The sequence below is a fragment of the Carya illinoinensis genome, chromosome 8, assembly GCF_018687715.1.
Source record: "Carya illinoinensis cultivar Pawnee chromosome 8, C.illinoinensisPawnee_v1, whole genome shotgun sequence".
Classification (NCBI taxonomy): Eukaryota; Viridiplantae; Streptophyta; class Magnoliopsida; order Fagales; family Juglandaceae; genus Carya; species Carya illinoinensis.
In genome coordinates, this window is record NC_056759.1 from 27,100,662 (window position 1) to 27,123,720 (window position 23,059).

The window sequence follows — 23,059 nt, forward strand, 5'->3', positions numbered from 1 at the left end:
ATATTTAACAAAAATGGTGGCCACCTTTTTAGACCAAATAAGCACCGCATGATTTTACAGCTCTTCAAGACTTGGCAGGCGCCGCAGGATTATGATGCTACATCTCTTTTTTTATATATATAGAGATATGCTTCACTAGAGACGTTGTGAAGCAATAGATATGCTTTATCTTTCCTTTTACTCACCTGAGGATGTTGTTCTTATGATAAGAGCAAAAATTCATTTTTCTGAAAGGAGTTATTCTGATGTCATTTCAGAATTAAGATTTCTTAGTACTTAATATTTTACCTCTGTTACAACCATGTCTCGGAGGTTATTAGCTAAAGTGAATGAGGTCAATAAATTTAATAATCAAATATCTTAATTGCGTTAGAAGCTCTTTGTGAAAAGTTGTAAGAACAAGAACAAGAAACTGAAGGAAGAAAATAATGCGCTAAAACAGTATGCCCGTGATCTTCAGCCATGTATAGAGGATATGGAAAGAGAATGAGCTTAAATACGGGATCAACAGAAACATATATTTGAAGAAGTTCAAAGATTTAGAGAATAAGGACAAGCTGCATTTAATCTCGCCGCAGATATCTGAAAAATTCCAACTTCTAAGAGAGTAGGGGCAAGTTGCTTTTAATTTTATGGCCTAGTAAATAACTGTAAGATATCTGTATTTAGCGTATCCTCTATCAATATATGTAATTCTGTCTTTCATAATTTTCTTTATAAAAGAAATATTCAGTTCATCTTCATTCGCATCATATCTTTTTCACTTTTCTGTAATTAGTTTACATTCTTACTCTGCAATGGCCCAATAATTTTCTTATGACCAATATATGAGGTATTATACACCTCGTTTACCAGTTGTTTTTGCTTCTACCATAGATGCTATAATGCAATACAAAAATAATTGACTAATAAGTTAGTTGATGATGCTATCTACAAACTTGTAAGTCTCGATACCTGATACTCATAAACTATTGTCGCATTTTCTCAGCGACTACAATCCAAAACTTGTAAGATTGACAAACTCAACGAGAAAATTTCTATCATTCAGCGACTTCTTCTGGAGTCTAACATGAAAGTAAAAGTAATAAAGTAAGAGAATATGAATTTAAAATCCTTGCTTGACTCTTCTTTTCAATTGCCTACTTCTTTAGATAGAAATGCTATGCAAAGTTTTGAAGAGTAAGATCGTTTAAAGAATGAGGCGAAGAGTCTCAAATTTCTGTAATTTTGTTTCGAGATAATAAAATAATATTTTATAAATATTCACCTTCTGTTTCTATCTTCTTGTAGATATTCTGTGTGCTCCATTTTATTTCTCTTTTAATCATGCACATTTTTTACAAAACTGTATTATGAATCTGAAATACTACTTGCATTTAAGATATGGTATTTCAAAACTATTAATTTTATTTATCTTCTCCTCGAAGCTATAAGGGTTTCTGATTTATATTTTAGATATGTACAGTTTTCATTAGCTTTTCTGGAATCTCAATGACATTTAAATTATCTATATAAACTGCAATAAAAGCTAATCTATATACTGTAAATATATGACAAATAGTTTGTTCCACATGCATTTGGATTGTTTTATATCATATAAAGATTTTTGAAATTTGATAGAATAAGTATTTCAGGACTATATGGTTCATGCATTTCATATCCAGTAATCCATATAAATATGCAGTTAATTATGCATACTCAAACTCTAGGTAACTATCAAGCGAATAAAAACCTCAATATAATTTTATCAACTTCAAAAACATATCAATATTATTTCTGCGAGAAACTGACTCGTGATTTATATATCATATTTTCATTTCCTTTGTACAACTATCTACTGATATTTAACAAGCATCACCTCTTAGGTGTTTGAAGTACAAGTTTATATGTATTACAAGTGATATCAATTTTGCAGGAATTATTTCTTTCTATTTTGGCCAATATTTTTACGTTGGTATTCTTCGACAGTTCTTGCCTCACTTTATTTATTACTTCTAATAATGTTAAGTGCCATCTTAATGAAAATATGTTATTGACAACGGTTTTATTTTTATTCAGAATTTCTCTCTTACCCAAGAAATGTATCTAGATATCGTTATTTTCAGGTACCTGTCCCTTTTCAAGGGAAGACATTTCATAAAAATCCTCTTAAAGAGTTTTCTCTTCAAGAGGATTATTTTCAGGAGATACTCTTCAAGAGTTTTTATTATAAGAGAATTTTGTACAAAAAGTTTGGATGGATTTTATTACTTGTTTTATGAGTACGGCCTATTCAGAAGCACCAATTTCTTTTTTTTTTTTGTGCTTTTCTCTTTTGGGATGCTTTATCTTTTATATGAATAGATCTCCCACTCTTTTAGACATGTCTTATGTTCATTAGACTGCTAAATTTCTTAATTATCTTACGATTACAATCCTGGCTGAGATTTTAGTAGCTAGAATATGAGAATTTTTTTTAGCTAATTGCATCCATAAATTAATTATCATTTAAACTTCTAATTCACCTATGATAATCAATATAATGTCGAATTATTTCATTTTATTTGCTTCTAGCAAATTTTTCTTTCCACTTATGGTGAGAAGACTTTATAGTAAAAGAATCTTTCGATTCTTTTATAGACATCCATATGAAAATTATTCGATTTATTATAATTGATTTCAGATGATCAAGTAAATCATAAAAAATATACAAATATTTTGAATCATATCACTTATCATGCATCATAATATTTGCATCATAATATCACTTATCATGCGTCTACGCATGCATCATCTCATTCAAATTTTTTTGATCTTGCTTTCCAGTTTTGTTTGGACAAGAGTTGGGAGAGTTTATCTATCTTCTTTATAGTGGCTTGGGGTTTTTGGTATAGACGCAATAAGTTTTATTATGATCAAATTGTTGTTTCTCCATATCATGCTGCTGATCATGCTTTATCTGTGTTGAGAAGTTATAAGTCTGTACAAAAACAAAACCGAAGACAAGTGCGAGCTCTTTATCACTGGCAGGTGCCTCAAGCAGATTTTTTTAAGCTTAACGTGGATGGTTCTTTGCGTATAGAAGCTGGAACAGCTGGTATTGGAGCTATATTACGAGATAATATGGGCAGCACTCTGTTGGTAGCAGCAATACCGGAAGTATGTGTTGATGAAGTGGAGCACATTGAACTTTTAGCTATTTTCCGTGGGTTACAGCTTTGTGCAGGTATGGGTATTTCTAATATCCAAGTGGAAAGTGATTGTCTTTTGGTAATTGAAGCTTTAAACAGTGATAGTATGTTCAACTCACAGTATGGAGGGATGTATTTGGAGATTCAGAAGTTGTCTTCTTTGTTCTGAAATTGCTTGTTTACACATGTTTATAGGGAAGCTAACAAGGCAGCCCATTCTTTAGCTCAACATGGTAGACATCTTGATAGTATTGCAACTTAGTGGGATTGTATTCCGGACTTTTTATCAAACCTTATGGTTTGATTTATGTCTGTAATCTTCTCTTTGATTTAATGAAGTTGGAAGTTTGAGTATCAAATATATATATATATATATATATATTTGATTCAATTGTTGTATAATATCATCTCAAAGAGAAAGCTGATAGTTTTTTCAATACGAGCTTTTAGCCCGAAATCATAGAAGTAGTATAAGGATATTCATTACCACATTCAACAGTTATCATATATAAGTGAATGATACCCATCTATATAGGAGTATAAAGGGGGTTAAGTATAGCTTAAATCATAATTGATGGCTAAATGGTCTTAATTGATGGTTAAAGATAGTCATACAAATCAATTCATAACAAATTTGACTTTTTTTTTTTTAGTTAAAGATATTTTTTTAAAGAATATGTAAATTCCTTTTCAATATTTAAAGTAATTTAAAAAATATGCAAAAAAAAAAACTCAAAAAAAAAGTACATTTTACACTTATCGGTTGGAATTCTCGAGGTAGTAGTTTTGCATTGTTTATATTGCATGATTTGATTTGCAATAGAATTTTTAAAAATTAAATCTTATTTATTGGGTATTGTAAAAGTAGATAGGATAATTTAGATAATAATTGTTTTTTTTTCTAAATATGTTTTGTATTAACATTTGTAAAAGTAGATAGAGTTAAGAAATCTTTCAAATATAAGTTTTTACTGCTTTAATATTTTATAAAAGTAATGTTGATTGTTCTCTCGCTCTCTCTCAAATAATTTAACTCAAACCTAGACAAATGATTGAATTTACACCTAGTGAATTGTTAGCATAATTTAATGTAGGATAAAATATTTCTATCTCTTCGAGCTATCATTCATATAATATTAAAATTTAGCAATGATATTAGACTTGAGAGAAAGATTCCGTTAAGTTCGTATTGAATTTGAGACTTGAGAGCATCAAGTAGGAGAGAAAAAAAAAAAAAATTATATGAAATACAACATTTATTGATGTCCGTAAAAATGTTTTAGATAACATTAAATAACTGATAAAAACTAAATGAGTCATTTTATGTATTAATCTATTCCAATTAAGGACCTTAAACTTGAGGAGACCTTAATTGCACAGAAGCAGTGACCATTTAAATGATAAATTACTATTTATCTTTTTTAAATGTGTAATTCTATTCATCATTCCAATTATTAGAATTTTCATATAAAAATGTGGAAATCTTAAGAAAAAAAATCAGATTTATAGTATTATTTGTTGTGAAATTAAAGCATAACTCTCACAGCTCGAGAAAAAAAAAGTAATACTACATATAGTCGTAAAGTATATAAGCGTCGTGTAGTTATTTTGAAAAATGTAATTATTCACAGCTCACGGGAAGATAAAACTTGTCTGTTGCTGTAAATGAATCATGTTACTAATCACCAATTGAATTAGGAGGTCCGAATCTCATCCTTTTTTATTTTTGCTAAATGATCATTTGAATATTTTCCAATAACGTGAAGAGCATATATAATAACTTACGTATATACCAATATATCGACATGACCCTAGAAAATTAATGAGGGTAGATTATTACAAGTAGTCACACGAAGAAAAATAATTAAGAACAACCCACCCTTTTTAATTTTCAAACTTGTTCGTATAATCACCTTCAACTCTCTCATGCAGTCTCAAATTTACTTCAAACACCTTCTCATCTTTTAAAAAAAAATTAAACCCACGTTTGGACATATTATTGGGTACTGTACATGGCCGGCTTAATGGTAAGACTATTGAGGCCATTGCCTGAGGCCCTTAACCTGTGTAAGTTAAAAATATTCTATATAATAACTTATATTTTATTGTATTATAATTACAAATAACTAAATTTTCTTTTTAAGAGCCGATAGCCACATGTCCATAATAGTTTTGTTCTAAATTTATTAATAAGCCCTCACTTATGATAGAGAAAAACCGTGGTTATAAGTCAGGCATTTGAGAGATTACTAGTAAGACCATTAAAATCATCCGAAATACAAACCAACAAAACCAAGACAAGAAAAATAAAGAGACGAATGGTCTAAACAAGCCTATCAGAAGAACACCGAAAAATCTAAACGGGCCTAAATAATAAAACAAGAAAATCTAAACAAGCCTAAGAAACAAGACCAAAACCGAGCTACTAATGTTGGATAACCAAAAACTCTGAAGCAACACCTTCATTTACGAAAATAAGGAATACCCAGCCTCTCAACACGGATAATACCTTTTAGATGTCGTGGTAAACAAAGATGCCCTTCATAAATATCATTCTTTCCCATTTCTCCTTCTCTAGCCAAAAAATCAATTGCACGATTTCCTTCCCTATATTGATGGACCACCACTAAGTTCACTCCTTCAAGCTCCGCCTTTAAATCATCCCAGAAATCCCAAGGATATTGTAAGTACTTAAATTTCACCTTAGACCTCAATTTGTATTGAACTGCCCCTTGTATTGTGAAATTAGTACTTCTGAGCTCTTTTAACACATATTGATTATGCATGGGAAGCCTCTATTTAAGAAAGCAAGCCAAAAAAGACAAGCTTTTTGTTATTGCAGAGACTTCTTTATATAATCATGATAGTGTGGTGCCTATACATAATAAATCTTTAGATTTGTATTGCATTCTCATATTTTAGTGATTTATCCCTTAAATATATTTAGATGAAAGCTATTAATGCATCCAACTTCTCTAAATTAATTTACTTTGTTTAATTCATTTGTTCTAGTTGAAGCATCAACTTCAATTGATCTTGTTTCCATCGATTTCCATTTTTATTTGATATAAACTCTTTCGATTATAGTGCTTACATGTGACTATGAGACATGTGGATGATAGTGTGGTGTCTATGCATATTGTATCTTTCATTTTGTTTAGTAATTTGATATTGTTATGAATTAATAGCCTTTAAATATATAGGTGAAAGCTAATCAGTCTAAAATATTATTTTTACCTCATTTTGGTTTTAAAAAACCAAGAGAGTGAACAAAGAATGCAATGCTATGCTGCCTAAGCCACGTTTATCATTTAATTTGTGTTATATTTAGGTATTGTTATGATTTAGCCTTTAAATATATATTGGAGAAAGTTACCTCATTCACTTTCACTCAACAAATTAAAACTGCTCTCTTTAGCTCGTATTTTTCATTTAAAGTCGAGAGAGCGAACAAATAAAAGTTGTAGTGTTCTTGTTGTACATCAATCTCAATTATTATATTTGTTAACGTCATGTTTTGTACGCTTTTGGACTAGGTTTCAAGGACTTGAGTCTTCATTAATGGGCATATAAAACTTATAGAAAATGAAGCTAGAGGAGGCCGGCTTGAAGACCGGGGAGCCTACAATGCCAAAGTTAGTAGGGATGATGAGAAGATGGCAAATAAACATTGAAGTAAAAGAGTCGAGAGCGCTCTTTCTCATACCTAAGGATTGATATTTATATTCGTGTTCGAGGAGGGGGGCAGATCCTCTTTGTTCTCATGGGTCCCTTGTCAACATCATGACTTCTGGTTTAGTCTCATTAATGCGACATGCCTCAGTGGTGGCACCATTAATGCGGTGTTTGGCCAGGCTGAGTAGCTATAAATGCAACATGCTAGTATACTGCAATGTGTGATTTGATAAAAATTATGATTTTACAGATTCAGAATTCTTCTCTCGTTGGGCCCAATTTCCAATAGGCGGGATGGTGGTGCTATACTTAGGCTGCTGATCACATCCATTCCCTAGTCACTCCATATTCATACAAGGATTCCCCCTGGTTTGCCGAGCTATCGTGGGCCATTGCTGGGGTTCTTGGGCTTGGGCGAGTAAGCAATAGGCCTTACTGCTGAGAAGAAAGAGAAAAGCCCCGCGGGGAGAACCTCCTCATAATTACCCCGCCAATTCTTGTCGGACGAGTTTGACATGAATTCTTCCCTTCCACTTGCTAACCCAAAAGTGAGTCCCAGTAGCCTGTGCCTAGCGGTCTCCAAGCATCCCCTTTTATGTCATGCAGAGTGTGCCTTCTTGTGATCCCTCGGTTAACTCCACATTTCTTTGGGCACATCATTTGCCACGCACCATAGTGGCCACATCATTCTCACCTCAAGATTACCACTGCTTCCTTGGCCTATATAAGGTCTTTTTCTCTTCAGGGCATGAACTTCCTGTCTCTCTCTTCTCCAAACCTTCCTATCCCTTCTCTTCTTATTCTCAATCGTTGAATAGTTCCCAAGAAACCGCCTGTTATTTCTCCAATCCCTCCTCAGCAAGAAGACAACACTCTTGCGAATTTTGTTGGCTTCTAGTGGTGTTCGATGGTGACCTTTGATGAGTTGGGGTTATTAAGGAAACCGTTTAGGATCCCTAAAAGCATTGTGCTCGAGGTTCCTTCTCCCATCGAGGGGGTGGTGGATTTGGAGGGTTTTGCCTCAAAGGTGTCGGTGTTTCCGAATATGCTTTTCAATGGCCTCAGGGTGCCCTTCTGTCGCCCGATGCGCGAGGTCTTGGAGTTCCTCCAGTTACTGCCTACTCAACTGATTCCTAAGGCCTGGAGGATCCTTTTGTTGTGTTGCATTCTCTGGCGTCGTGCCATGGAGGAGGCTAGGTTAGATTATCCAAATTTAACGACGTGTGGATTCCTCCTGGCGTATGAGCCTAAGAGAATGCAACTCTCCCTCCATATATAGCTTCATGCCCCTCATTCTATTGATCACACTGGAGGTGGGATGTGGCCAAGTTAAAAACTGGGGTTATGAATTCTTCTTCCAATCTAGCATACGGTGGGAATTCCCTGTGGGTCAAGCCATTCATTGCCTCTACCCTGTTCGGGCCATCTAGGGGTGTTGGGCAATGATGAGACACTTTGCCCTAAAACGACCGTGAAAGAACTCCTTCGAATCAAGGTGGTCCGGCTCTGGACGAATGCCCACCTTGATGAAGTATTGTTAGAGGCTCTGGTAGCTGATGATAGCCTCCGTCGGTACCTAGCTACTCACACACATCTTGTCTCTTGGAGCTCTAAGAAGCAAAAGACTGTTACAAGGTCTAGCACGGTGACTGAGTACAAGTCAATGGCCTCTTTTGCAGTTGAGCTCATATGGCTTTAGACTCTCTTATCTAAACTTAGTATTCCTCTTCATAAGCTCATACATTATGGTGTGACAACATTGGTGCCACTTATTTGGCAACCAATCCAGTTTTTCATTCAAGAACCAAACATATGGATATTGATTTCCATTTTGTTAGAGACCGTGTTGCTGCAAAATCTCTCAATGTATCCTTTATCAGCTCCAAAGATCAACTTGCGGATATATTCACTAAGCCTTTGGTTGTAGACAGATTCTTTAGGTTAAGGTCGAGTCTCAAAGTTGTCGATACTCATTTGGACTTGCAAGGGCATATTAATATAGAAGATATTCCTTCTCCTACTAAGGAACCGTAGGCATTGTACAGCATTGTAAATTTGTATTTTTCTTCTACAGTTTTGATTCCGTTACCGATTCTCAGAATATTGTATGCAAACATGTATAAATACCCATGTAAATACAATTAAAAGGATACACATAAGTTAGAGGAAATGGCATTATGTTAGAGTTATTCTCCTATCATCTCTACACCACATACTTGTTAAGATAAAAAATAATAATAATAATAATAAGATAAAAAATCATGTGTGGTGTAGGGATGATGAGTGAAATTTGTCGGTTTGCTCTCTCAACTTTGTAGTAGCATAGATTTCACTCAACAAAATCGTTCTCTTTATCACATTTTATTCTTACATAACCAAAAGCACAGACCGACAAGGGTAATGTTTTTGTAGTAGCATAGACTTCAATTCTTGGGTTCATGATCAATTTTAGTTTCTATTAGGGATAAACTGAATTTTTTCATATAATACTCATATGTTAGATATGAGGATGATTGTCTAATGCCTAAACTGATTTTATCTTTTTATTTATGTTGTATTTAGATATTATTGCAATTTAGCCTTTAAATATATTTAAGAGAAAATTACTCCAGTCCATCTCACTTAACAAAGCTCCTCTCTTTACCTCTTTGTGTTCTTACAAAGCCGATCGAGAGCGCGAACCAAGGAAGGCAGTGTTATTATTGTAGTATATATGGACTTCAATCCTTGTGTTTGTTAATTCCCATTTCTATTAGGAAGAAGTCTCTTTTATGATAGTTGCATGTGAGATATGTTGATGATTGGTTTGTGTCTAATAAGATGATTTGATTTATGTTGTATTTAAATATTATTGCAATTTAGCCTTTAAATAATTAAATATATTTCAGATAAAATTGCTCCATTTCATTTCACTCAATAAAACTGCTCTCTTTTTTTTTTTTTTTGAATAAAACCTCATTGTATTCATATTCAAACAGTATCAGTTACATCATACATTTTATCTATAACAACTTGATTACCAATTGCCTCAGGGCACTCCTCAACCCAATACCTATCCTCTTCATAGTTCAATGCCATCTTAGCTAATTGATGAGCAACCTCATTGCCCTCTCTTCGAATAAAGCTCACATTCCATCTGAAAAAAGAATTTATTTTCTGCTGCAAAGCCTCCACCAGATGTCCTGCACTCGAGTCATCCCTATCCCCCCTTCTTACTGCATCAATAACTCCCTTTGCATCCCCTTCAAACTAGACATTCCCTAACCCCAAATCTTCACATAAAACCATGGCTTCCCACAAAGCAAAACATTCTACAGCAAACACACAGCCATTGAACACTTTTACAGCACATTTTGCAGCATAAACTTCACCCTCACCATCTCTGATTACCACCCCAATCCTCAATCTCCTAGAAGACTCACAAGTAGCAGCATCAAAATTAGCTTTTAGCATTGAATCCTTCGGCTTTCTCCACCCATTACCTTCCTTCATTGTTTGCTTGATAGCTTTTTTATCTATCTCCCCCCTTAAACACTATTGAGCCAGCTTATAATCTTCATAACCTGGTAATGCAATCTGTACAACACTAGCAGGAATCAAGAATTTTTTCTCAAACACATATTTATTTCTTCTATGCCATATGTTTCTCATGATCATGGTCATTTTTTCTATATTCTCTATAGAGAGTTTACTATACATTTCCTCCTAGAGCTGTAAAAAATTTATAACACCCACCCTCCATTTCTGTATAGGACTACCCCACTCAGCCCACACATCAGAGGCCGTAGGACACCACCACATAGCATGCATTTCAGATTCCTCATTTTCCAAGCATATAGGACATTTTGCCTTCTCCACTACCTTCCTTTTCCTTAGATTTATCATAATAGGCAGAATATTGTTGGCAACTCTCCACAAGAAAAGTTTGACAGCATTTGGGACTCCCAACTTCCATATCTGTGTCCATGTCCTTTCTTCTTTGCCTGAATCTGAACTCTCTCCACCCTTTAGTCTTCTATCTTGTTGCACCATATGGTAAGCACTTCTAATCGAGAATTTACCATCTTTTGAGTACCCCCAAATTAATCTATCATCTGTTTCCACTGGACTGATTGGTAAAGATAAAATCAGATCAGCTTCATCTCTGTCAAAAATTTGCCTCACTAAATCCACCTTCCATTCCCTGCTAGTTCTATCAATCAGCTCACTAACTCGATCCTCAACTTGTAACATTTTAATATGAGATTGTACACAACCAGTAATAGGTTTTGGCAACTATTTATGGCCCCAAATTCTGATGTTCTCTCCATTTCCAATTCTCATCCTCATTCCTCTTCTGATCACCCCTAAACCCGACCGTACACTCCTCCAAATAAATGAAGGAGATTTACCCAAAGTAGCTTCAAGTAAAGGGACATTCTTGAAGTATTTGTCTTTAAAAATTCTGGCAACAAGAGAAGAAGGATCCATCAACATTCTCCAACCTTGCTTAGCTAACATAGCCAAATTAAAGTCTTCTAGTTGCCTAAAACCCAATCCACCTCCCTTCTTATTCTGCTCCATCCTACTCCATTTCCACCAATGCATCCCATCTTCCTTTCTGTATTGAGACCACCAGAATTTAGAAAAAAGTTGTTCAATCTCACCACACAATCTCTAAGGTAGTTTGAATACACTTATCGTGTATGTAGGAATGGCTTGCAACACAGCCTTAACCAAAATTTCCTTTCCAGCTTTTGACAAGAAGCCATTCTTCCAATTTTGAATCCTCTTCCATACTCTCTCTTTAAGTCCCCTCAAAGCATTATACTTTGATCTTCCTACTACCGCAGGCATCCCAATATATTTCTCATATCTATCACAATTATAGGACCCAGCCTCTTTATAAATTTCACTCTTTACATTCTCCTTTGTATTGGTGCTAAAAAAAATAGAGGTCTTCTGCTTATTAAGTTTCTGCCCCGAGGCCTTCTCATAACCCTCAAGAATCTCATACATACTTCTCCACTCATTCAAGGTAGCCCTGCCAAAAACCACACAATCATCTGTAAACAGCAGGTGATTCACTTTTAACCCCCCCTCCCCTCATAGCAGCTACTCCCCTCATTACCCCTTCTCTTTCAGCCTTTAAAAACATTTGGCTTTGTCCTTCTACACAAATTAGGAACAAATAAGGGGATAGAGGATCACCCTGCCTCAATCCTCTTGAAGGAAAAAATTTCTTCCCTGGCCTCCCATTCACTACAATTGAGTAAGAAACTGATTGTACACACTGCATTAACAGTTTAGTGATCTTCTCCCCAAATCCGAGTCTTGTTAACATAGCTTGCAAAAAAGGCCATTTCACACGATCATATGTCTTTGACATATCAATTTTTATAGCCATATTACCAGTCTTTCCTTTTTGTTTGGACTGCATCGAGTGAAGTAACTCAAAAGCAACCATAATATTATCAGTAATAAGTTTGTCAGCAATGAATGCACTTTGATTCTGTGAGATAGTAGCATGCAGCACCTTTTTCACACGATTTGCCAGGACCTTTGAGATTAGTTTATACAAGACATTGCATAAACTAATTGGTCTGAACTCCATCACAGTCTTAGGCACCTTTACCTTTGGTATCAAAGCTATATGAGTGTGGTTTAACTCTGCCACCATCTATCCCCCATTTAGAAACTCTAAAATAGCCTCGCTAATATCACTGCCAATTACACTCCAATGCTTCTGAAAAAAACCAGCCCCAAAACCATCAGGCCCAGGTGATTTCCATGGTGACATTTGATTCAGAGCCACCTACACCTCTTCCTTGTTAAAAGTCCTTTCTAACCCACACCTCATATCCTTGGTAATCTTTGGCTCAATATCACCAATACACTTCTCAATAACATCTTCAGAAGGACTACTAGTTAAGTACACTTCAGCAAAATAGTCACTAAATGCCCTTTCAATTTCTGCCTGATTACTCACAAACATCCCTTGAGCATTAGTAATCTCAGAGATAGAATTCTTTTTCTTTCATTGGTTGACACATGCATGAAAATATTTTGTATTTCTATCTCCTTGCTTCAACTAATGAGCCTTAGCTCTCTGCTTCCACCAAATATTCTCCTGCTCTAGTAGATCATCCAGCTTTCTACTTACATCTTTTATTTCAGTTATATTTTCAGGTCCTTCCACTTCTTTTAACCTTTTAAGTCTGCTAGTTAAGAGCTTAATATCAGCCCCTTTGTTTGCAAACTTTTCTTTGGCCCATAATCCGAGAGCCTGTCTACATGAATTCAATCTTCTTTGTGCACTTGGTAGGCTTCCAAACCCAATACCATCATACCTCTTCCATGCCTTTTCTATTGTCTTCCCACACTCCTCTTCCTTATCCTAGCACATCTCATAACGAAACATCCTCTTACCTTTCTCATAGATAAGTCTATCCTTTGAGTAGGTAAGGATAATAGGCACATGGTCAGAAACCCATGTTACCACAGTATCCACTACTACTTTATTAAAAAAACTCCTCCAAACTTGATTAGCAATAGCACGGTCTAACCTCTCTTTAACAAAAGAGTTGTTATCATGACCATTGCTCCATGTATACTTCATACCCCTCCACCCCAAATCACACAAACCTCCATTAGATAATGCCTCTCTAAAATCCTCCATTTGCCCCTCCTTCCTCTCATTCCCTCCCCATTTTTCCTCTTGTGACATTATCTCATTGAAATCTCCTAACACACACCAACCCACATCAGGAGAAGGTTTTAGCATCTGCAATAACTCCCAAGAACCCCTCCTCTTTGCAGCCTCTGGATGCCCATAAAAACCAATCAAGAGCCACTTGGAGCTCTCCCCTTTATTCTTCACCCACAGACTGATATGCCATTGTGAGTAATTCCATAATTCCACCTCCTCTACATCCCTCCACATCATCACCAACTCTCCACACAACCCTCTCGGTTCCACCACCATACACCCTTCAAAACCCAATTTCTTTCGCACAGCTTCTACTTTCTCAGATCTTAACTTTGTCTCCATGATGAAGATAAAGTCTGGCAACTTTTCCTTTGCAAGTCTACAAAGGAACTGAACTGTCCGAGGGTTGCCAAGCCCTCGGCAGTTCCAACTTAAAGCCCTCATTGCTCCTGACAGGGCTGCCTTGCAGCACCTGCCAATAACAACACACTGCCTGAATGAATATCCTCCCTCCTAACTTTCTTTGTTTTTACCTCTTCCCTTCCTCCTCCCACTCATCCCTCCTAATCAACCTTTTACTCATCCCTGCATACTTCCCCGGGCTTTTTGATTTAACCATCTCTCTAGCTCTCCTCTTCCAAGTCTTTTTAAACTCATTTATTTTTTCTACTTTTTCTAATCCAAGCTCCTCCCTGCCTGCCACCTCCTTACAACCCGTAGCTTGTTGCCCCACCTCCTCCTTAACCACATTTTCTAAACCAACCTTTCCCCCCCCACTTATCATGCTATTTATTTTTTCCTCTAACCCCTCCTGCCTCTTCACCACCATTAACTCCCTTCCATTGCCCCTCTCAATGTTTTCTCCCTCACCTTCCATTGGTTTTACCACCAATGACTCCTCTTCTCTAGAATCAGTAGCCTTATCCTTTCCCACAGCCTCATAAGAAGCACCCTCCTCCCCTCTGCTACTATCCTCCTCGTTTATTTTCCTCTCCCAATATTTTTTCTCCCCTTCTCCCTTATAACCTTTTTTTCTAATTCCCCTCTCAGCTCTAAGCCACGAGACAAATTGCTCTTGAGAAGAGCTTTCATTCCTTAACCCCTCTCCTCCCATCAAACATCCCTTCTCCCCGTGAGTTAACCAGCCACAAAGAAAACACATTCTAGGCATTTTTTCATACTTCACACTAGCCCACACATTCTGGCCATTTACCTTTATCCATCTCCCTCGAACAACAGCCTTTTTCAAAGGAATTTCTACTCTGACTCGCAGAAAACCCCCCCAACCTATACCATTCTCATGAGTATCCACCTTCATTAATTTTCCTAGAGATTCACCAATTAAACGTCCCTTCTCTTTTGTCATACAAAACATAGGTAGATTATGGATCTGGATCCAAAATAATTCATGATCAAAACACCATTCATGCAGTTGAGTAAACACATCAAACACCTTGAGGACAAACAACTAGTTATCAAATAACCATGGTCTGCCATCCATAACTCTTAGTTTATCAGCTACAGTATGAAATGTAATTACGAATTTATTTTCACTAACCTCACGAAATTTAGCTGGCCTACTAATGCGCCAGATTCTGTTCATCGTACTTGACAGAACCTCCTTACTAATCAACCTCTCTAGGCAGATCTTTCCAACCAAGCTGCGTTCCCCCTGTTCCCGAGCTTCCCCTTCAACCTCCTCACCAACATCTACTACCACTTTTTCTTCCTCTATATGTATATATCAATTCTCATTTCTACTTGTTTTAAACCCTTTCCTTCATAATGTTTATTTGTGAAACATATGAATGATAGTCTGGTGCCCATACCTATAACATCATTTAATTTGTATTGTATTTAGATTTGTTGCGGTTTAACCATTAAAGATATTTAGAAGAAAGCGATTCCAACCCATTTCAGTCAACAAAACTGCTATCTCTACCTCATTTTGTATTTACATCAATGCCATGATCTTATAATGTTCGATTCATGTATTATTATGAGTTTTTTTTTTCAATTATTCTAGTTAATTATTCTTTTGTTTATGGTAATGAGCTGTGTGTTCAACTTTTACTTTTCTCCCCAATGCTTTGGATGGTGGGTGAGATGTTAGTTTTAAAATCAATGTCGGTATTGGTCTAAAATTGGATTAGAAGAGTAATTCTTCATCAATATCCAAAGAAACCGTAAAGAGGGACCAATTTTGAATGAAGTGGAGTTGGAGAATGCAATGTTACTGTTTGTGCTGATGTTAATGGCAAACGCATAGTTTCTATAACTTACAAAATAATTTCTTTTACTCGCTGAAAGACAAGTTGATGTTCATTCTTACTACATTGGAGATTTCATATGTTTTGAATTCAAACTTGCTACTTGGGAGGCAATGGAATTCAAGTATAGAACTTAAAAGTAAGGTAAGGATAAATTCCTTATTATGATATATTTTGAGTTTACAATGAATGACAATACTTCTTTAATGAATTAAGTTCATAAATTGCAAGTTTTGGTGAATAAATTTCGAGATCTTAATGTTGAAGTTTTTAAATCTTTGCAAGTTAGGGCAATTATTGCCAAACTTCCTCCAAATTGAATAATTATAGAAAGAAACTTATACACACAATAGAAGATTTCACTATAGAGCAAATTCAAAAAATTTTACGAATTGAAGAGGAAATTCAAATTCGTGATAAGAAATTATTTTCTCAAAATGGCTCTAAAGCGAATTTTGTTGATGAGAAAAATTAGTTTCAATGTGATTTTGGAGGAATAAGAGAAACTATAATGATTTTTTCAACAATGGTGAAAGTCCAAGAAAATAAAAACTTGCTACAATTGTGGAAAGAATTGGCACTTAAGCGTGAATGCAGGTAGAAGAAGAAATACAAGAAAGAAAATGGCAATTTCAATAGTGCAAATCTGATCGAAAATGAGACTTTGGAAATTGTGGTCATGGTTTCTAAAATGCACATTAACATGATTACAGAGTTAAATATGGCTACAACCAAGTCATCTGATTGGTGATATGATTCAGGTGCTACTATCAATGTTTGCAATCAGAAATCTCAATTTAAAAATTATGAAGATGCAGCAGATAGACATGTTGTACTAATGGGAAATCACAATTCTGCAAGTTGTGGGAAAATGAACTGTGGAACTTTAGTTCACTTCTAAGAAGAAATTTATTCTTATCAATGTTCTTCATGTCCCAGAAATAAAGAAAAATGTCGTATCTGCAAATTTGCTTTGTAAAAAGGGTGTCAATACCATAATTGAGTCTACTATAGGGGTGAAAACCGAACCGATATCATTGAAAGATGATAAATCTCGACCGAAACCGGCCCTTTAAAAGAGAGAAAACCATCTACATCAGTCTCGGTGTCACTCCGATTGGTTCATCGGCGTCTTCAGTGGCGACGGAACCTATTTTCAGGTGATGATGCCGCAGTGACTGCCGACTGGGTGAGACCGTGAGAGACGACACCGAGAGCTGAGAGGTGCGACACTGCGATTTGAGAGTGAGAGAGAGAGGCCCTCCATCCTGCCATAGCTGCATGCGCTGAGAGAGAGAGAGAGAGAGAGAGAGAGAGAGAGAGAGAGAGAGAGAGAGAGAGAGAGAGAGAGAGGGGCAGTGTCTGATGAACAAACGAAATGAGAGAAGAAAATCGAGGAAGAAGAAGGGTACCTTTGGGGACTTTAAACCCTAGAATAAAACGGCACCATTTTGGCTTAAGCCAAACGGCATTGTTTCATTAAGTTTTTTTTTTTTTAACTTCAGATATTAAACAACATCGTTTCACTTATTTAAGTGAAACGGCATCGTTTAAGTAAAGTATAAATCAAAAATTATATACCTTATTAAGTCGGCGGGTTCAGCGATTTGAACCAGGGTCAAACCGCTGTTGAACCGACGTTGATCGGTTTTGAAGAATATCTATCGTCTGTCGACCGGTTCACAGGCAGTTCCAACCTGTTCCTGACGCGGCTTGTCGGTTCACGTCGGAGGCAGCCAGTGGCGTCGGTTTCTGGACACCCCTAGTCTACTAATGTAATTCTTTTCAATGAGGGAGTGTTTGTTGGAAAATGGTACTTTTGTGATGGAATTATAAACTAAGTATTAATAAAATAAGTTCTGATTCTGCTTATATTGTTGAGTCTTCAACTTTGTGGCATAATCATTTAGCACATTTGAATTTTAAATTTTTAAAGTTTATGTCTAAACATAATTTAATTCCTTGTAATCATGGACATAGTGCTAAATGTGAAATTTGCATTCAAGCAAAAATGACAGAAATGTTTTCCTAAAATAGACTGAAATACACAATTATTAAGACTTGTGCATTCTGATATTTGTGAATTAAATGGTGTTTTAATTTTTAACTAAAGGAAGCAATAGATATTTTATTACTTTTATTGATGATTTTTCAATATATACATGTCTACTTAATGAAAATAAAGGATGAGGCCTTCAATATGTTCAAATCTTATAAGTCTGTTGTTGAAAATCAAAAGAAAAAGAAAATTAAAATACTTCATAGTGACAGAAGTGATGAATATTTTCCTACTGAATTTCTTTGTAGTACGAGGGAAATGGCATAATATATCAAACTAGTGCACCTTATATCCCACAACAAAATGATTTAGCAAAAAGAAAAAATAGGAGACTAGTTGATATGTTAAATGCTATGATTTTGAAAATAAAATTGTCTTTTAATTTGTGGGGGGAAGCATTGCTCACGGCATGTTATTTGCATAATAGAATACCTTCTATGAAATTTAAAATTTTACCATATGAATTGTGAAAAGGTAGGAAACCAAATCTGAAATACTTAAGGGTATGAGGTTGTTTAGGCTTTTATAGAGCTCCAGACCTAAAAAGAACAAAATTAGGTCCAAGGGCAATCAAGAGTATTTTTGTAAGACATGCTGAGAATTCAAAAGCATATAAACTTTTAAATTTGGATTCTAATGCTATAGTAGAATCAATAAATTCTATAATGACTCTAAAGCAATATCAAATCCTACTCAAATACCATAAACTGACTTGAGTTGGAAAATGAATTATATAATTCCTGACACATTGTCTAAACCGAGGTGAAGTCAAAGAATCAAAAAAGAGAAAAACTTGAATATAGATTTTGTGTCATCTCAAGCTATTGTTTTCCTTTTGAAAGGAAATAGAGATGATGTTTTAAATAAGATACCCATTCTATTAAATATAGAAGAAGATCCAAAAACATGAAGCTATGACTTCTACAAATGTTGCATTTTGGAAAGAGGCTATAAATGATAAAATGGACTCAATATTGTCAAACAATACTTGGGTTTAAGTTGACTTGCCTCTTGGATCAAATCTTATTGGTTGTAAATGGGTATTTAGGAGAAAATACAACACAGATGGGTCTCTTCAAACTTTTAAGGCCAAATTAGTAGCCAAAGGTTTTAAACAAAAAGATGACATAGACTATTTTTATACATATGCCCAGTGGTTAGATTTACATCCATTAGAGTGCTTATAACTCTAGTTTCAATATCTAACTTATATGTACTTCAAATGGATGTTAAAACCGTTTTTCTAAATTATGAACTAAATGAAGAGGTGTATATAGAACAACCAGAATGATTTGTTATGCATGGGCAATAAAAGAAAGTTTGGAAATTAATTAAGTCATTGTATGGGTTAAAGCAAGCACCAAAACAATGGCATGAGAAATTTGATTAGGTAATCTTATCTCATGAATTTAGGCATAATAATACTAATAAATGTATTTATTCTAAATCACTAATTGTTATGATGTGATAATATGTCTTCATTTGGATGACTTGCTTATATTTAGAACAAATATGAAAAGAATATCTGAAACTAAGAAGTATTTATTTTCAAAGTCCAAAATGAAGTTGACACTATTTTGGGTGTCAAATTAAAGAAACATAGTTGGGGCTATGCTTTATGTCAATCTCATTACATTAAGAAAATGCTTCTTAAATTTTAACATCTAGGAATTAAAGATGTTAAAATTTAAGAAGCAAATACCCCTATGACTCTTCATTTAAATTAACTGAGAATGCTCGTAGAGCAGTTGCTCAATTAAAATATGCCAGTGCAATTGGTAGTTTAATGTATGCAATGCATTGCACCAGGCGAAATATTTCCTTTGCATTATGTAAACTTTTTAGATATATGGGTAATCCTAATACGGAGCATTGAAAAGCAATTGGTAGAGTCATTGGATACCTTAAAAGAACTAGTTCGTTAGGACTGTATTACACCAATTTTCCTACTATACTAGAAGGATATTGTGATCCTAGTTGGATTACTAGTGTAAGTGATAATAAGGCTACGTCTGGTTGGGTTTTCACCCTTAGTGGTAGAGCTGTTTCATGGGCTTCTAACAAATAGACGGGTATTTCACATTCTACAATGGAATCTGAATTTATAGCCTTACCAGCAGCGAGCAAAGGGGCAGAATGGCCATTACTGATATCAGCCATTTATTTGCACTATGATAGTGAAGCTACTATGTCTAAGGCTTAAAGAGATACATTGGTTTGATGGTAAGAGTGTGTTGTTTCAAATGAGAGGTTATAGGTTCAAACCACCATAGAACTTTGATGCTTTAATTTTAACAAGCCTATGGAATAGCCGAAGGCGCTCGAGGGCCAAGCCCAAAGAGGCACAATACTTGGGCCGAAGAGACATGATACTTGGACCAAAGAGGCACAACATATGGGCTAAACCAGTTGAGCAGAAGAGACATGATGCGTGGGCCAAAGAGGCGCCACACATGGTCCGACCCATGAAGACCTACTTAGATGGGTGCAATGCTTCATCAAACCACTTGTGTGTTTCGAACCCCTAACCTCCCTTGGGCAAGGGAGGTGTCCAACCACTTGACCGGGCATGTCCTTTAGTCTCTAAATGAAACATCATGACCTTTAAACTATAACTATCAGTTGAAAAGTGACAAGTTAAGAGTTGTGATTTTTATCTTGTGACTTTTCACATAGTGTCACTTTATTCTCTATAAATAGAGGATGAGACCCACAAATTTATTTATTCCATTCTCTCATTTTTTTTAGTCACTTATACAATCTTGTAGAGAAACTCTAAAGGAAAAACTTCAGAATTACTATCTGCAGTTGGTGACTTTATTGTATCCTGGAGGTGAATTGCTTGTAATCCAGTAGCAAACTCTTTCAAGTAGGGGCAATTATCATCTTAAAGATAGTGTTTTATACGCCTCGAAATTGCAATTATTTTTTTCAGATTACTATATCCACACAACTTTCTTCAACATTGATTGCATATAGATAGTTTTACAGATAATGCAGAAAGTTAGTATTAATACTGTGCTGAAGTAGGGATGTTCCATTCCTTTCACTCCACACCCAATTCAGATACATGTTAAAGCAAGCATTCAGAAATTTTCACAGGCTCTTTAGGTTTCTGCAGTTGTAGGTATAACATGCATGTCAGTGACAATTTGGTTGTAGCAGAATGTTAGAACTTAAATAGTGGAGGATTTTGATTTCACTTACGACTGACATCTTGCAATTTATACAGTTGAGGCTCTCTCTCTCTCTCTCTCTCATGTATACTTAGAATCACTTCTTTCCATAGTTGTAATCTGATATTAATTACTTTCTAAGAAGATTGGCTTGTTGATGAGATCAGACTCCTTGGAATCCAGTGTGCTAGGAGCAGTTCGATGTTCGATTTTGTACTTCCCAACTTTGCTGACAAGCTTTTAAGCATATAAAGTTCAATTTTCCAAGTGAAACGTGGGGTTTCGGCGTCTCTTGATACATATATGACAGCTTCTTCCACTCTATTAGCCAAGAATTAATCTCTCCAATTAAGCGAGTTATGTACTGATTGTAAAATGCCACCAAAAGACATACGGAAAAGCCAGATTAGAGTGAAAGATGGATATTTAAATTATTTAAATTGTAATTTCTTTCTTTGGTCCCTGCGTGGGTGATGAGAGGGATTAATCAGTCACTATGAACCTGGTCCAACTTTTACAGTGACATTAAAACATTTTGAGCCGATGACAGAGACTGCTAGAATAAATAATATACCATGCCATCGATCTTATTTACTGTTCACATGTTTACTCTACTGCATGACTTCTTTCCCCACTATTTAACTATCGATATGCTGTTTTGTGCTGGTTCATCATGTAATATCAGTGCCACGTTTTGCTCTGAGCTGCAGATTTCCCCCGCTTACATTATATGAGGGTTTATTATTAGAGCTTAAAGAGCTATTTCAAGGCTGCTTCAATGAGAGGGTGGCTTTGATCAATTTCTGCATATCCTCACATAAGAAATTATTTTCTTAGTATTGATTGTATATCCTTATGATTACTCATGAAATTTGCATATTTCATAGGGAATGTGCCCTTAGAATTCTCCTAATCATACACAAAATGGATGAGAATTGTAAGGTAATGAATGTGGATTGTGGGGTATTACACTTGGTCCATTGGGAAGATGAATTATGAATATGTCACCATCTTCTTGTATGGAATTATTTCATTCTGCATAGAGTTTGATATATGCTATTTATAACGAGAGAGAACTTTCATTGTTATGAGATGGGGATTTTTCTCATCATTCTACAGTATGTTTTAAAATTGTAGGAATCTCAGAGCTCTTGTGATGTGTTTGGTTAGCTCTATCCGCTGCCAAGATTGAGCTTCACGTGATAGTTCAGTTCTGTAAGCATATGGTTCCACTTTAGTTTCAATTATATAAGTTGCATGTATAGAACCTGCAAACCATCGTCCTCTCTGTCTGCACTTGTGGGGCTAAGCAAGGCTTTCCTCCCATATGGTGGTCTGACAACAAAAATTGTGGATGAATGGTGCATCAAATTTTCTTTTAAAAGAGACTTGTCACTTCGTGTCTCAAGTCTCATGGTTGCATCAATGAGGAGGCATGTTACATTCTGATCAGAAAAAGTAATGTTGAGTCTAAATGATTACAGTTTTTCTGTGCCTTTATTTTGGGAGTGACACTCTAACACCAATTATGTCTTGCATGTCTTAAAGTTGAGCTGAATTGCCTTGATGGTATAATGGAATCTCAAATTTTAACATCAAAAAGCATTAGGTTATCACTAGTATTGTAGGTGGCATCTTTTGGAGAAGATTGTTTTCAAAGTTTGATTTCGGGCATTGGTATTTATCTCATAGGATGATAAAAGCCAAAATAGATTCTTCTGAAGGATGATTAATTCCCAATAAGTTTTAAAGATGGTTGATCTTTATCAACAAGTTTACTTGTCTATTATTTTTGTTAAATGTACTTTTAATGATATGATATTTCCGAATAATAATTTTGCTGTAATGTCTGGTAGAATGTCCAAACTCTGCAATATGACCAAGTTGAGGCATTTGTGCATCCTACCTATGGTGAGTTCTTGAATGTTCACTTTCTTTTTCACTTTCATATGCCTTTTGGATCTCCTGCCTTTGCTCCTTGAATTAGCGAGCCTAGCTGAATGAAATGTCCATTTGGTCAA